Source organism: Anas platyrhynchos, chromosome 2 (genome assembly GCF_047663525.1).
Source record: "Anas platyrhynchos isolate ZD024472 breed Pekin duck chromosome 2, IASCAAS_PekinDuck_T2T, whole genome shotgun sequence".
NCBI classification, from domain to species: domain Eukaryota; kingdom Metazoa; phylum Chordata; class Aves; order Anseriformes; family Anatidae; genus Anas; species Anas platyrhynchos.
The window spans coordinates 83,111,430-83,129,145 of NC_092588.1; the positions used below are offsets into that span (position 1 = coordinate 83,111,430).

At 35.3% G+C, this 17,716-nt stretch overlaps 1 protein-coding gene across 2 annotated transcripts in view; it reads left to right on the top strand.

Annotated features, from left to right (window-relative positions):
• The first annotated feature begins 241 nt into the window (after positions 1 to 241).
• The window catches only part of CDH9 (cadherin 9), a 106,184-nt gene continuing 88,709 nt past the window's right edge, over positions 242 to 17,716 (top strand). For both annotated transcript variants that reach the window (XM_021266933.4, XM_038175171.2), the window contains exon 1: positions 242 to 529. The gene's annotated coding sequence lies outside the window, so the exon portion shown is untranslated. The remainder of the gene's footprint in view (positions 530 to 17,716) is intronic.

The window sequence follows — 17,716 nt, forward strand, 5'->3', positions numbered from 1 at the left end:
CTGAACTGCTGCTGTAGATAATTAGGGTAAATCTTTTCTCCAGTTAATTCACAGGTTATGGGCATGACTTTCTCCTTATTATTAAAACAGAAAACAGATCAAACTGAGCTAGTAGCATGAGTCTCTGTATTTAAGTCTCAGTTAATAAGAGGGTCCTTAACAAAGCCCTCCTCTCTGAACCCTCCCACTGCATTCACTTGCAAATCACTGTATGGCTGGCAAAGCTGGTCCCCCCCACGCCCCCCCCAGCCCCAAACCTCCTCGTCTTGAGCACTGCAGCTCTATCAGCAGCAACATCTCTCTCAGTGAGGGATGATTCTTATTAATCAGGGGCACTGAATGGAAACCAATCAGATAGAGAGTCCCTTTGGCTTCAGCTCCCTGGCTGCCTGAGTTAAAAGTGATGCTGGGAGAGAGGCAGCCCTAACAAGCACACACAGCACTGGAGATACAGTACGAGGCAGAAGGGAAGAAGCAGGTAGAGAAGCAGCACTGGACGGACAGAGACAGGCTCACGCTGGCAGACACGGTGAGTAGATTAACTTTCCCTAGCAGAGAAATTGCTGGCAGCAAAAAAAGCAGATTTTTCTTCAAAATGGACAACAGATGAATAACCCTTTACAGACACTTTTTCGGGGGTTGGAGTGGGGAGGGGGAGGAGGAGGTCAGAAGAGCACTTTTGAGAAAGGAATTAAAATAATCATACTGGATTACTGAAATCTAAACTTCTGATGCTGTATATATTACAACTTCTTGTACGTATTAGAAATATATTAATATGCATGCTATCTGTCAATACTGTTAGACAGAGTATTACTTTCATCATTTATTTTTTTTACTGCAATACAACTGTAACAATATAGCCTAACTTCTTTGGGGGGGGGGGGGGGGGGGTTCACCTGTCCAGATGGAAACTATAATCCTTTTCTGTCTTTTACCTCTGTTTTTACTGAAACCATCTAGTCAAAGCAAACCCAGTTAAGAAGGATGAAGAGGTTTTTACTATTAATAAGAATAGTACTGGTGCTTTTTTTGTTGTTGTTGTTTGTTTGTTTGTTTTTGTTTTGTTTCTTTTCCTATAATGGTAGAGAAAATAGTATTTTTGTATGTGTCACGTCAAGGGGAAAACCCAAGGTTCAGAAAGATTGAGAGCCGAGGCAGGTGTTCCTTTGGATATTCAGCACAGTAAGTCAAAGTCAACAGGCTAAAAGTATAAGGGTGTTTTCCAGAAGTAGCCTTACCAGGCTACAGAGAGTAGCGCAGAAAGCATAAAGGCCAAACTGACCACTTGATTTTGAAGTAACAAGCAGAAAGCAATTGCACAGTGAATGCCATTTTGCTTTTTCTTTCCACATGCAAGGAACAGGCAGTCACATCCATTTGATTTCACTGAGCAGAGGTGCTTCAAAGAAAGAATGATGCATATGAACTATAAAGAAATCGATATCCCTTGCAGTCGTACAGCAAAGTGCATACAGTAGCCACATGCCTTCTCACAAACAGATTTAAGTAGCAGGTCAGAATAATAGAATGGTAGTTTGATTAGGATACTTTCCATTTGCAGGAGACAAATTTACAATCAAAGAGTCTTGTTCTGATTACAGTCAGTGACAAAACTAATGATTTGCTTAAATCACAGCAGGTTTGTGCTCCGTTGTTGAGTGTTGCACCAGTTTCTCATGATAAGGACAAATATGGATAAAAAGAAAAGAGTAATACTTGTGATAATTTTGCTAATGGGATCAAATGTGTTGTTTAATAAATAATATTGATGGTTATGATAATACTTGTTAATGACAGCTCTTCAAAAATCAGTTTTCAAGTCATTTTGCACATTTAAATGTTAATGTGTGTTCCAAAAAGTGAGAATGGACTAATTAAATATTTAGATGTCTCGTGTTATATCTTTTCTATGATTATTGTTAACTCTTTAGAATTACATTAGGTTGTAATACAGTCTTACTGCGATCTGTCAATTTTACAGATAAAATATATTGTCTTGTAATTTTACCTTCACTATGTAACAATATGAATTCAAGATAACATTAAATATGCTGACAGATAATGACATTTTCTGTTAACAAAGATATAACACTTTTACAAGATCACGTTATATAATCAAATGCATATGGAGCAAATAAATATTTATTATTATTATTATTATCTTAAGTTAGAATCATAGAATCATAGAATATCCTGAGTTGGAAGGGACCCTTAAGGATCATCAAGTCCAACTCTTGACACCGCACAGGTCTACCCAAGTTCAGACCATAAGTTAGATAAATAAGATTAATTTTAAATCCGGAAATACTTTAGGTTGTTAGTAGACACTAAAGTTTCACCCCCAAAAGTTGTCAAGTCTTTTTAATCTTGATGGGGAGATTTCAACAATCAAAGTTTTTCATATATTTGTGTGAGCAAAGTAGAGTATTTCATTTCAGATGCTTTGTTGCAATCATTATTACAGAAAAATAGAGTTGTGTAAGTATCTAGTGTGTATCACCTAAACACAAAAAGAAGTTTGGAGAGAAACTGTGGATTGAAACAGCCCTGCAATCTGTTTTGTGCAGATCCATGTTCAGAGTGCTTCAGGTTTTCACCATGTTCACACTTGTTTGCAGAAGTGACCATTCCAAAAGTGTCCTCCTCTCCAGACAGCAGCTCACTTAGCTCATTTGGGGGATCTCAACTGGCTGCTGCTCTGTTGCACCCAGCAAGGTTGGGCTGGCAGGTAAGCACTCTGATCACTGAATCAGCCAGTGAGGATGATTTCATTACCCAGCTTATCCACCAAACAAAATACAGTAGTTTAAATACACCAGTTTAAATGTTATTACCCACAATATTGTAGAAAGAACTACACAACTGAATTCTGACAGTCATTTACATCCTGGCACCAGGAAATTGTTTCTGAAACCCTACAAGATGGTTTGCAGAGAATCTACTGGCAAAAGTGTTCAGAGGTAAAGGTCAAAAGGAACAGGACTCACAATTTCTTTCGAGGAGGAGTTTGTTCAGGAGATAAAGAAAGGTAGATGGATATCTCCTGACACTGTCCAAAGATTGACAATAGTAGGATGCATGAAGGAACAATTATTACTTAAGAGTTTGGATGTATTATAGAATAAATCACACACACAATCTTTTATCTATTTTTACAGATGAACCAAAATATTGAACTATTATCCTTTCCCCCCCCATCTTCTCCTAATTTTGTGAACTCTTCTGGAAATGCAGCAAGACCTTAACGGAAATCAAAACTCAGTAATGAACACTGTTTAAAACATCTCCTGATTCCTGCACAAATCTTATGTTTGCAACAAAACTGGACTACACAGACCTGGATATAGGAAAATATCATACATACAATTTTATAGTTTCCTTTCATGCAGTCAGTGATATTTAACTGTAGAAGGCAACTGGAGCAAAAGCCTAGACAAAAATGCCTCTCCCACTCATATCAGAAAGCCTTCTGAATTTCTAAGGCTTGCAGCAGGTGTTACATGCAAATGTTATCTGCAGAAGCGCAAATATTTGAACATGAATAGGGATGTCTGAGTGAAAGCTAACTGCGTACTGTATGCAAGTGAGAGAGTTTATGGAAAGTCATTTGTGGGAATAAATCCCAAATTTTGCTAAAAGGGCTTGAGAGGAAAAGGAAAATAAAGAAAGAGGAAATGATTCTCAGCTATGAAAGAAAGAATTCTCATAAAAGCACTCAAGCGTCATTTTAATAACTTTCTTCTTTTGTGTTTTAAACAAATAGTAAATCGCTGAGTGGCAAAAGGCAAGTTACTCTGCTGTTTTTCAGCAACCGATTATGATAAAACATCCAGTGGCACTGAGGCCTACTTGCCTGCCATGACTGAACAGGATGGACCACTCTTGACCAGATTGCAGTATGTGTTTACAGCAGAAAATTCTAGCAAAACTGGGCATGCTTTATTTGAAGGAAAATGTTTTTTTCTAACTTCAGGGACAAAAAGACTAATACTGCATATATACTGCAGCTTATAAGAAAGCTCTAAAATGATGATGTTTCAGAAATAAATAATTTTTGAACGCATAGTGTAGTTATAGAAAAGAAAAAATGTGAAGAGTGATATTTCTAACCTTCAGTCTGCAATCTCAAAACAGGAGATGGGTGGTATTGTCTTCATCCCATAAACAGAGACTGCTGCACAGAGGGTTCAGGTGACTCACTCTCAGCAGCTCCATGGCAGAGCCAGGGCTGGAATTGGGCCTCTGCTTTCCCATACACAAGTGCACCGATATGCATGAAAATAAATGTGCCTGGAGTACTTAAATAATACTACAAACAGCCTTTAATTTTTCTTTGGAAATACATTTCTGCAACTGCAAAATGGAATGCCTCAAATAACGGCCAGTATTTTTACATTTACATTTTTACATTACAAAATTTTTACAAAATTTTCCTATTAAAAGTAAATTTATATATTTAAATTTCATACCTCTTAGTAGTAAGAGTAAAAACAACATGAAGACAGCATCATATTAGATTCAGTTTTCCCTGTTTCACACAAATGTAGGTCTGATATTAGAATCTTCTGACATGAAAATGCAAATATCACGGAGGTTTATCTAAGTATAAGTTTTCTAGACATTAAATTTTATTCAGGCTTATCTGGCCTCACAAACCCTAGTAAAGGGAAATAACCACCAACTTTGTGAAAATTTTGCCTGAAAGAATATTAGTGTTGGGCCATGCTTGTCATTGTACAGAGAACCCAGTTTTCCAAGAAATACTTAAATCATTTTCCCAGTGTGTATAATATTTTGAGAATGAGCTCCTAAATTGTTTTTCCAAAATCAAAACATGTTCTTTATAAATGATGCCTAATGATATCTAACAAAAGATTCAGTGAAATAGAGAAAATTGTGGCTAATGCTTTTTTTTGTTTGTTTGTTTGGGGATGGAAACAGCAAGCCTTTTCATCATTATCAAACAAACTACACACTGATTTTCATAAGGAGATGATCTCAGCTTGCTTAGACTTTAATTGTTCCATTGGAGGCAATTAATAATTCATACACACATTATATCCAGCAATATATAGATTTATCCACTAATTTCAGAAAATAATGATCAGTTACATTGATACGCATAAGTGCAGAATTTGGCATTTATATTTTGACACCTCTCAAAAAATGATTCAATAAAACATCACATTGGATAAGATTGTTCAGTAAAGGAAATGTAAAAGTATAATGATCTAACATCTTCAGATCAAGACCTTACTGACATAGTTGTTCTTTGTTTCATCTATATTCCGTCATTCACTATTTGTTCCTGAAGAGATGACAAAGAGGTAAAGTAAAAACAGTGTGTGCTTGGGAGAAGGGGAAAGTTAATCTCACTACTTCTATTTAGAAAAAAAAAAAAAAAAAAAAAAGCACAGTACAATTTAAAATTAACATGTTTAAATACAAAAGTTATAGGTTTTATGTGATTTAAGGGTATCAGTAAACTGCTCGTACACAAATTTAACAAATCAGAATAACTCCAGCTCATTAATAGTTTTTTTTTTTCATATATATACCTGGAGACACATTTATATACATAAACCCAGGCAAATTATAAGAAGAATTACAAAAGATTAAAGAAATCAGTAGATTAAAATGGGTTTACTTAAGCTTGCAGTGCAAGTTTCTGGTTGAAATTTGTTGCCTACTATGCATTATTTTTTATCAGAATACTTTCATTTTTTTACTTTATTCTTTATCATAATTCTTTATAATAATGGAATCAGATACCAAGGTTTGCAATAAGAAACTATTGGAAACACATTATTTCTTTTATCCTGAATTTTAAAGCATGGGTGCAGATTGTGGGAAATCTCATGGAAAGGATTCTGTCTTTGTAGGAGCAGAAAACAAAAACAGAGACAAATAGGCATTTTAAAAATAATTCTTGTAGTTGCCTAAATTATTTGTCATGAGAAATGTGTTTGTGCCAGGTTCTGGAGTCCTTATTCAGAATGAGTAACAAAAGACTAGTCCCACCAAAGCCAGTGAAATTACTTCTGTGTATTTCCCTTACTCAGAGTGCTGAATCTGTGTTTTCATAATGATTCTAGCTGATAAAAATTTATATTTTCCTCAGGCTAATAATAAGAATATTACATTACAGAAAATATTTTCTTATTTCCTTCAAGATTTGCAGTAATCCTTACATTTGCTTCCCAAATGTAAAAGAAAATTTTACCTCCAATGAGAATACAGACTTGTTGAAAAATGGAAATATATCTCAAAATTAATATGGACTCTTTTTTCTTTATTGTTATCTGCATCCCATGGATTATGAGAAGATGAGTTAGATCTTTAAAATCTAGTGGTTTTAAATCTGTGTGATATATGTCTTATTTCCTAACCAAGACATACTTTTGGATTGCATTTGTATCTTTCCAAGATGTAAACACTAAGTAAAAACCCTAAGTGTTCTAAAGAAAATAAATTTCTCTTTTGATTTTCCTTCAAAGAGATGGACCTTCTTTACATATGATACTGACAATATTATTCTATTATTATTAGTAGTAGTAGCAATAGTAATACTAATAGCAGCAGAATTAGTAGCAATTGTATCAAGGCTGAGAACTTACATAGGACTTCAAGTTGCAAGTTTTGCAATGTTATACAAATATGGGTTGTATTTCAATATAAGCCAACATACTGATGCTGCCTGCTCTTCCATTCATAATCCTCGTGATAAATCCTACTCATGAAGGCAAACCTGCAGCAAACAACACAATGTTCAAAACAAAACTATTAGTCATGTATTTAATGTAATTCAGGATTTATTTTATTTTATTTTTTTTTAAGCAATTAAAGAGAAGCTCTCCAGAAACTACCTACAGCTGCTTTAAGTTACAAGTCATCAAAAAATTACTGTCTGAGAACTTTTCCTTAAAGTTTGGATTCAGAAAAGTGAAAAAAAACTCTCTGGAAATCAAAAAGGGAATAAGTTAGGAAGTGGCTAGACTGCACTATGGAATTAAGTTTTTTTTTGGAAAAGAAAAAAAGTAAAACAAAAGATGCTTATTCATGCTGTTTGACATAGACCTGAAAAGGTTGAATCTAACAGGTAATGGATAAGGAGTGTGCTTAATGTTGTTGCTCATCCAGATGCATACCTATTAGCACTGCTAGAAGAAAAGATTTAGCACTCCTGCCAAAGGTATTATCTCCAATTATTTATTTGCCATTTGAATTTACATTCATACAATTCTCATTTAAATTTTAGACCAAATTTGTTTAACAGTCCCCTATAACATTGTTCCACAGATAAATGTGTCAAAAATATAAAGTCCTCCATGTTTTTTCTGTCCACAGCATGTTCAGATTTTAGTTCATAATGCTTTCCCAAAACTAAAAAACTACACGTCCAATAGATAGATTTTTAAAAACTACTTGTAAGGATTATATTGACTAACTATTTAAATATTGAACTGCACTGGTATACACAGACACAAGACCATTTGACTATTCAAGAAATGTATTCATTAAAGGCAAGGAATATATGAATGATGATTTCAAAGAAAACATATGTCGAAAGATTTCTGAGAAATTGCAGATAAAACCAGAAATCTCTTGTGCAGTTTCTGTACATATCTGTATGTGCAGCACACTAGGAGTAGCAGATGCTCACGTTTGGAGCCTTGAGCAGGACTAAATTGAGACTTAAGCACTAACTACAAAAGGCTTAACATTCCAGGTCTCATAATATAAAGAGGATCTTCTGTTCAGAAAGAGTGTCACTGCTTTTGAGAGTCAGAAAATTATATGAGATCAGGATGACAACCTAAGTGATATTTTTATGAAAGCCCAGGTAGTTTGAAACAGCAACTATGCCTTGTTTATGTCACTGGGCACGTTCCTAGGATCTACAGATGGGAATCTCCGACATTAAAAACCATGACAGTAATTGTAGCAACCACATGTGAGTGTTAAGGAACATGCCCAGTCACTAAAAGGAAACCTGCCATCTTGATATAAAGATTCATCAGTTCTCTGGAGAAAGAAAGAAGAAAGGCTCCCACTTCAAAGTTACATGGGAGAAATCATGAACCTGGAGCTATATAAAGATTTGTATAAATCAGCATAAGGTTCTGGATTACTTGATTCGAGATCTTTTTAAATGCCATACTGTGGGCTGCTACACCACATACAAGACCAAAATGAACTGTTGTTGAATACTGTAGCTTGTCTAAATGCCTTCTGTGCCAACAGGATCCAAATAATTAATTTGTACAGAAGGAGAGCTGAAATCTGCAAATACATGCTTTTAAGGAACATAACTAGGGGAACATTGGTGTAGAAAGAAAAATAAGTGATTCATATTAATTTTCTGCTTCACCTCAAGTTGATTAGCACAAATTAAATTTCATGCTAGTCAGACCATGAATTTAGGAGGCAATAAAGAAATACTGAAATTTTATTGCTTGTGAAAACACACACACATATATATATGCGTATGTATATCTATATATCTCTATTGATATCAAGATCTACATATGTATGTCTCTATATATCTGACTATGATGATATTAGCATCCATATAGACTTAGATATATAGATCTAGACATAGATGTCTTGTTTATGTGCATAGTATCAGTGTCATGAAACTCACATGTACTTGCACTATAACGTGGAATAGATTTTACCCAATAGTAGGTGAGGTAAAATGCTCATATGTTCTGGGTTGGTGTGCATGGCAGTAGTACCCTAGTGGGCAGCTAAACTTCACCACAATCACACTCTCAGTCCCTCTCCTCACAGGAAGAGGGGGAGAAAATATGATTAAAAGTGCTCAAGGGTTGAGATAAAGATAGGGAGATTGTTCACCAATTACTGTCATGGGCAAAACAGACTCAAATTAGGGCAATTGCTATAATTTATTGCCTATTAATAACAGACTGAAGCAGAAATTAAACGCAAATTAAGAACACCTTCTCCTCCTCATTCACTCTCTTCTATGCCCTCCCCTGAGCAGCACAGTGGAACAGGGGCTAGGAGTTGCATTTTGTACTTCATCATCTGCTGCTCCTTCATGATCATTCTCTTTCCTTACCCCATGAGGGGCTCCTCTACTGGCTGCAGTGTAGAGATCTGCTCTACATGGGCTGCAGGGACTTAGCCTACTCCACCATGGGCCTCTCCACAGGCCACAGAGGAACTTCTGCTTCTGCCCTCCTTTTGCACTCACCTTGGGGTCTGCAGGGCTATTTATCACTCCTCTCCCCCAGCTGCTTTTGCCCACCTTTTTCTTCTCTTCCTTCAATCTTCTCTCCCAGATGCCTACCCATCTCATCTCTGGCCATCAGCGTGTCCCTTTTGGAGCCAGCTGGAGCTGTCTCTGATCTCACATGGGGCAGCTACTGGACTCTGCTCACAGAGGCCACCCCTGCAGTGCCTGGACTACCAAAACCTTGCCATGTAAACCCAACAGAGTGAGAGCTTAGCAGGTGATTTCATATTTGTGTACTTTAACAACAGATCTAGACAGGTGAATATCAGAGGAAATCACAGTGAAACAGCTGCTCTACCTACACTATTAGTCCAGAAGGAAAAGCTTGAAAGGATAAAGAATTTCTACTTCAGTCAATAACTTTATATTAAGGCCATAATTTCCCGGAAAAGGAAGTGATAACTAATCCACCTACGTTGATGTAGCATATGTGTCTCCTTCTCTGGAGATATTCAAGGCCTGTCTGGACGCCTACCTGGGCAGCATGCTCAGAGGAACCTACTTTGGCAGGGGGGTTGGACCTGATGATCTTTCGAGGTCCCTTCCAACCCCTACAGTTCTGTGATTCTGTGATAACAGGTTACCTTCAGTGAGGTATCGATTTTTACTCTAAAATTCCTACGGAAAATTTAAGTGACTATTTCAAAATGGGGTTTTCAGCTTGTCTCACTGTTTCTTACCTCAAGGGATAGTCATCTAGGAAACTGGGAATCTTGTTGCTAAAATGCAGTTTTCAGTCTTACTTCATGTTTATCTAAATGATCAAACCCAAGGTAGACCAAACAGTATTTCTGCTAACTTTCATTTAAATGCCTTTCTATAGTGCAAATGCAAAGTTGGCTTCTTATTACTACTTTACTTTTTTGATCTTGAAGTTTAACTTTATCCTGCTAATTTAGAGGTCAAGTGATGATCCTTTTAAGCTACAGTTTCTGCAACAGTGGCCACTGTTGAGTATCTGAAGAGAACAAGGAAGATATAGACGTGCTCTATTACCGCTCCATGTAGTCTACACTGGTTAATTCTGAGGCACACTAAGTGAAATATTCTGGTATTTCTTATCCTATTGATAAAATACAAAACTGTCGGTGTTAAGCTTTAAATAAAAAAGATTGTCATAGTATGTAACTGCCATCTTCATTTACAAGCAATTGTTTTCTCAGGCATGGGTGACAAACAGTACCTATCCCAGTACTTACCAGTACTTATCCTTAAATGAGGAAGAGTTATTTACCCTGTAACTATAGGGGAGTTCATCTTTAGAAGTAGCATAGATTGCTTTTTTTTTTTTTTTTTTTTTTTTCCTACAAGAAATGGAATATTACCATATGGTATGTGAAACTGTTGTGTCTAAGAATTGATAAGTCTTAATACTTTGCCAGCCATATTAATTAATGTTAGGAATAGGTGTTTGTTAATACCTGGAGTTTATCTCACTCAGAATTTAATAAAAAGTATTTGTCAGTGTTCATTTGGTTTATTTTTTTGCATTTCTGTGAAATTACTTGTGAAAGAAATTTGAACATAATCAGTGTAAAAATCAATATTTAGATGCAAGAACATACATGTGCTCTACTTACATATATATGTATATATTTATGGAGACAAATAAGTGTAATTAAAAAGTTGAAGTTGACTTACTAGTGAGAGTTAGGTGCATTATGATTTCTTCTACTAGTGACCAGGAGTACCTCAGGATGCCAAGTAGAATCTTAATCTGCATGATGCTAATAACCAAAAGTACCTTCAATATTACAGCAGTACATTTCCAACATTTATCTCTTATACTCTGTGCCCCTCTCTAGGGCCTTCTCTCAGTGCCTTCTGTAGCACCTGGCTTTGCTGTGTCCTTGCTGTGATTTGGGCTGGCTGGTTATTGATTTTCATGGGGTCAAAGAGACTTGGAATTTGAAGAAAGGAATGGACAGTGGAGGGGGCAGGAGCTTCTAAATGGTGCTCCATTCTGAGGGAACTGTGGAAAAAAAGGTCATACTCTACACCATGGGGTGATATGTCAGTGAAAAAGTCTGTTCCCTTTGCTCTGGAGACCAAACTGTTCTATCAAGAGTAGGTAAAGACCCTTCCCCTCATTCCAAATCAAATTGAGCCCTTGTCCAAAAAATTGATGCCTTAACATTTGTCTTAAAACTTTATTGATATTTTAACAATGAAAGATTAAGGTCTTAAGAATCACTAATGTCTGTACTCCATCCTTAAGAGACCTGCAAAAAGGGCCAGGAAAGGAACTGAAACCTAGGATCCAACCTGGCCTAAGTTCGTGTACCCACAGCACCACCCAGAATCCACAGATTGTCGTCGTATTAAGACAGTCATTTATCAGCCCATCTGCATACTTTTCTGTCACATTTATGGCCACTGACAGTGACTGGCTGGCAAAAAATATAATGGTTATTTAATAGAATTGTTAATAATATTTCAAAATTCTTCCAACATGGAAAATATTGCATTTTCTTTAAGTGAAAGTCAATTTATCATTTGAAAATTAAAGACACTGAACCCAGTTCTCACAGAATGCAACACTAAACAACTAACTGGATATACAATGTTTTAAGTCAGTGGTTTTTATCATAGAATATCCTGAGTTGGAAGGGACCCTTAAGGATCATCAAGTCCAACTCTTGACACCGCACAGGTCTACCCAAAAGTTCAGACCATGTGACTAAGCGCACAGTCCAATCTCTTCTTAAATTCAGACAGGCTCGGTGCAGTGACCACTTCCCTGGGGAGCCTGTTCCAGTGTGCAACCACCCTCTCTGTGAAGAACCCCCTCCTGATGTCAAGCCTAAACTTCCCCTGCCTCAGCTTAACCCCGTTCCCGCGGGTCCTGTCGCTGGTGTTAATGGAGAAAAGGTCTCCTGCCTCTCGACACCCCCTTACGAGGAAGTTGTAGACTGCGATGAGGTCTCCCCTCAGCCTCCTCTTCTCCAGGCTGAACAGGCCCAGTGCCCTCAGCCGTTCCTCGTACGTCTTCCCCTCCAGGCCTTTCACCATCTTCGTAGCCCTCCTCTGGACACTCTCCAACAGTTTCATGTCCTTTTTATACTGCGTTGCCCAGAACTGCACACAGTACTCGAGGTGAGGCCATCCCTTGAGTCTACAGACTCTCTCTGCAGAAACCTGTAAAAATAAATAAATAAATAAATAAATAAATAAATGCCTAGTAGGTTTATATTTGTCAGATGGAATCCCACTTTTCTGATGGAAAATGTGTATAGGACCTGTAAAAAATAACAATTAAAAGGAAAACAACTTAGAATGAATCTGCCTACTTCATTTTCAACAGATTAGAAGTTTATAAAAATGGCACATGGCCTAAGTAACCTTGTGTTTGTATACTTCATATACTGAATGCACACAAATGGCTCTGAAAGGGATTAAGAATGAAGAATTCAGACTTGGTTGTGATTTTGATATCACTGAAGAGCAGAAGAATAAACAGAAAGGTATGGATAGCACAGTGTTAGAAATGAGTTTTAAATGTTATAGTTTTAATTTGCATGTATAAAAAAACTTGCATGGATATAATTTTGCATTGCATAAGTTTAAGTTTTGACTGCAGCTGAGCTGAGAATAAACACTTTTACTATTAAATTTGAAGACCTGTTTAATTACTGGTACAAAAGAGTGTAACAGTTATAGCTTACTGTCCACGAAAAAAGGCAATTTTCTAACTCAAATAACAGGTTTTCTCATTGGATGCAGAATCAATATTGAAATTAAATCTTGAAGAAAAAATACTAGGAATAGAGAAAATTAGATATGTAAATAAGTAATACTGCCTCATATGTAATATCTTTATAATGATATGGTTCCATTTTACTGTGAACTGGAAGGTCAATGTCACATTAGTGACCAAGTAAATTGGTATTCATGTGGTGCCCTTTGGAAATTGCCAATTAACAGTCAGCAATTACAACAAAGTATTTCAAAGTGTTTTGTGAAAGCTGTTAAGTGTAAGGTACAGGTAAACAGAAGTGCACGTAGTCTTCACAGAAGGCTCAACTCAGTTTAGATTAGTGTTACCATGAACATAAGTAATATTTAGATCCAATCTTTATAAAGAGACAAAACAGTGTCATGGCCATTACTGAGCAGAGCACAGGACCTGATAGTTGCGGAGGGCCAGAAAGAACAGAATTTGCCACACAGTTGCACACCCATGTACGAACACCTGAAGTACCTGATCCACACCACAGTTTGCAAGCTGGACAGGAAATGAGCTAGGTGAAAAGTTGTCAACCATTCTGTAATTAGGAACAATGTTAAGTGATAACAGTTTTTCTTTCCAGCCCCTTCACATTCTTTCTCTACAGTTGGTATGTGCACTGAATCACATTAATGTGTATAATGTGCATGTGGACATAATGGGTGTAGATACATAATATACGACAAAGTACATGTACAATGTATATAAAATATGTAAAAAAAATCTGACTTGGACAATTATTTTTTTAAAATGTATTATCTCCGGCATTTAAGTCATCAGGACTCAAGCAAATAAGTGGAATAACTCCACACTCCTTTCAATGTAAATGTCAGAGGAAATTGTATTGCAAAATGTCACCAAGTACTGATTTCTGATACATCAGAGTACAAAGTTAGAGTAGAATCCAGACAGTTTAAAAATGGTTCTTTCTGCAAAGAGTGGGAAAGAAAGTAAAATTACAACTTGTTCAACCTCCAAAATGAGATTGAAATATAATTTCAGTATGGTTTAAAATGGTACAAATACAAGATTGTGAAATATTGGGTATAAATTTCCTTATTAGATAAACTAAAGAGTTTTATCTGAGCAACAAAAAAAAAAAAAAAAAAAAAAAAAAGAACAATAACTAAACGTGCAATACAGATTTTAAAATTATACACAGGGCTAAAAATTGTTTACTTTAAAACAAAAACATAAAACCAGACGTATACACCTGCTAGAGATGCTATTTCTTCTCTAGGCATTATAACGTGTGTATCATTAAAGAAAATTTAATTAAAAGACAGAGACTCTAAGTGGCTGGAGTCTAACAAAAATTGTGGAAAAATACAGAAATGTGACAGAGCTTAGCAGAATCTTTATATTGATACAGAATATGTCCAAAAAATTCAAAGTTCTTAAATTTCCTATGAAGACTAGAAAAGCAAAAAAGATAAACAAACAAACATTTTGTACACTAGAGCAAATTAGAGCATTCAAGAAAAAAAAAAACACAGAACAGAACAACAACAACAACAAACTCTACCCCTACAAAGTTTAATTGCTTATTGAAAGAATGTTCTGTGTAAGTGATGGAGGGAATAAATGGAGGGAATGTAAATAAAATTTTGAATACATGCAAAAACAATGTTGCTACTGAAATAAACACGTCAGAAAAATCTGGAATACATTGGCTTTCAGAAAGAAAAAAAAATATAGTAGTACGTGTAATAGAAAAATCACCAGAAAATGCAAATTCCATCTACTAAGTAACTAAATAAATTCTTATTGACCATTTTATTATTATTATTATTATTATTATTATTATTATTATTATTATTATTATTAGTGTAGATACATCCTGTCTTTTAAACAAATAACAATTAAGTGTGAATAGTGGTTTAGTGTATAGCAGAGAACTTACATATGTATAACAAAACAATACATTGAAAATATTACATGTTTTTGATTTGGCAATAGAATATTCAGAATAAGCCTGATGGCATATAAAAGAACTTTGGTGAACATAAATGAAAAACAAAACAAAACAAAACATATTTTCATATACCAAATAGGGAAAACAAAATAAAAACATGTCTGGAGTAAGCATTTGTATTTTTATTTATATTTGTATTTTCAAGGGAGTCACATCAAAACTAAGATTTATACATATTATATTTCAACATAGTATTATTTCAATGCTTACAAGCTGGTTTTAATAATTGTGTTTTACTATTTATTCCTCAAAACCAGAAGGGAAAGTTAAAGGTCAAGAAATAGGTTTAACCTCTAGTTCATCATTTATTTTACAATGACTTAATGGCAGTTCATAACAATTTTTAATGCAATGAAATTATCTTCCGTGAAAATTAAAAACTTTCATTATAACATTTATTGGGGGGGGGAGAGGGGGGAGGGGAAGGGGCTCAATTTGGAAACTAAGAAAAAGTGTTTTTTAGCTTCCAGTAATTTAAGGAATAAATCAAACTGTTTTTATTTGTTTCTCAGTTACTACTAGAACATACAATGTCACAACAGAAGTGAAGTGGACAATGGTTTACATATTGTGAGGCTATGTAATAGATGCTTCTGAAAAAAATGATGCTAAAACTGAAGAAAATAATTTTTAAAATATTCCAACAAAAGAAGTTATCTTTTACAAGGACTTGTGAATAATACTTGTAATGAGAGCAAATTATGGATGGTAAACAACACTTAGTAAATAATAATTTGGTGAACATAAACAGATGCAAGTAATCCTATCTTTTTTTTCAAGTTTTGAGTCCAAACATTTTGTTGGAGCAAATTCCTGGGAGGGTTCAAGTTCTGAGTTCAAGTGTTTTGTTAAAAAAAAATTTGGGGAAGGCAAGTCAGAAGCTGTTCCTACAAGGCACATCACATGATGAACTGACCTTATGTGTTAAAGGAAATAAGCAAAAACTCCAAAAACCTTCTAAAGAATTTCAGAGGGAAGAAGCAATTGCTTAGATGCATTGTGCGGTTTAACTATTTTAAGGGCTGAGATGGAAAAAGGTGGAATGTTTATTCTGTTATGCTTTATTTAGTTGATTGCTTTTCTCAAAAACAAATTTGCATGCCTTCTCTACTTTGCACTGGAACCACTCAAAATTTATCATACCAGTAACATAGGAGTTTTCCTAAAACTTATCTATATTGCAGTAGAAACAATTAGTGCCTTCAGATACCACTGTGGTAAATTCTGATTTCTGTGAATAATACTTATTCCCAGACTTGTGTATCTGAAGTTCCACAAAAAGTAACAGAGGCCTATGAAACATATAAAGTGCTACAATCACATATGTCTGTAGTGAAGAAACACTTAGAGACAAAAAAATGTAAGTGGATCTCCAAAAAAAATGAAACAATAGAACCAGAGGAAAATATACAGTTTTTTTTTTTGTTTTTTTTTTTTTTGTTTGTTTGTTTGTTTGTTTTTTTTGCACAGTTTATGAGCATTTATAAATCTAATTTAATACTTGAACCTGATGGCATTCATCAGCTCTGAAAAAAATCATATATATTTATTGAACGGAATAACAGAAAACAGTGATTCTAGAGGGCAGCCAAACTTTACTTAACAAATATATGCTATGAATGGGACATTCACATTTAACTTTTAACACTTTTCCTCTGAAGAACACTTATCCTGCTTTCCTGCAGCTTTTTATTCTCAAGTGTTTGTACCCTCTATTGTCCCCTTGCCTCTCTTCCTATCTACGCTTGTCTTTACCGTATTTACTCAACATTCATTTAACTGAAAATAGAAAAGCATAGTTTAGATTGCATCCTATATGTAGGCTATTATATTTAATATTACTTAGGAGTAAGAAAGAAGATAGCAGAAGAAATTAAAGAAAAAAATAAACATTTCATACAAATTGCAATATGGATATGCATATAAGCTGAGTATATATCTTCATAGGTAGAATCCCAAAATCATAGAATGGTTTTGGTTGGAAGGGACCTTAAAAATCATTCAGTTCCAACACCACTGCCATTGACAGGGAAATCTATCACCAAATAACATTGCTCAGAGCCCTAACCAACCTGGCCTTGAACAACTCCAGGGATGGGGCATCCACAACCTCTCTGGGCAACATGTTCTGGTGCCTTACCACCTTCACTGTGAAAACATTAGAATATATGTGGCCTTAAATGAAGCATTTGTATTTGAACTTGTATCTTGAGGGTTTTAACTTGCCCTTTCACTTCTCATTTACTAAATAGGCCTATAGTACCAACATTATTTTCTGTCATCTAAATTGCTGCCTAATAATGAGATATGGTCATATCCAAACCAGCATGAGAAAGTTTTGTAAAAAAAAAAACAGGTGAATCAAACCTATATTTTTGTAGAAAAATATTAGAAGGGGATTACACTATCAGTGCTCACTGTTGCCAAAAATAGCAGGAAGGCCCTCCTTAGGTCCACATGCAGTACACACAACTATGGGGAAGAGGCAAGGAGAACACTAAAGAAATTACAAAAGTAAAGCAAGTTTTATTTAATGCTCTATTTGATTTTATATTCCACTCCTTCAGATACATCCCTGTCCACTGGCTCTTCAGGTATGCAGGCAATCTAGTCCATGCTTTCCAAGCATTTTAAAAGCACACGTCGTGCTTTTATAAGCAGTATTCCTCCAAACAAAGATTTCATAGAAGTAGGTGCCTCATCAGTTCTTAAGAGTAATATTTTATGCTCATCCCACTTACTTCATAGA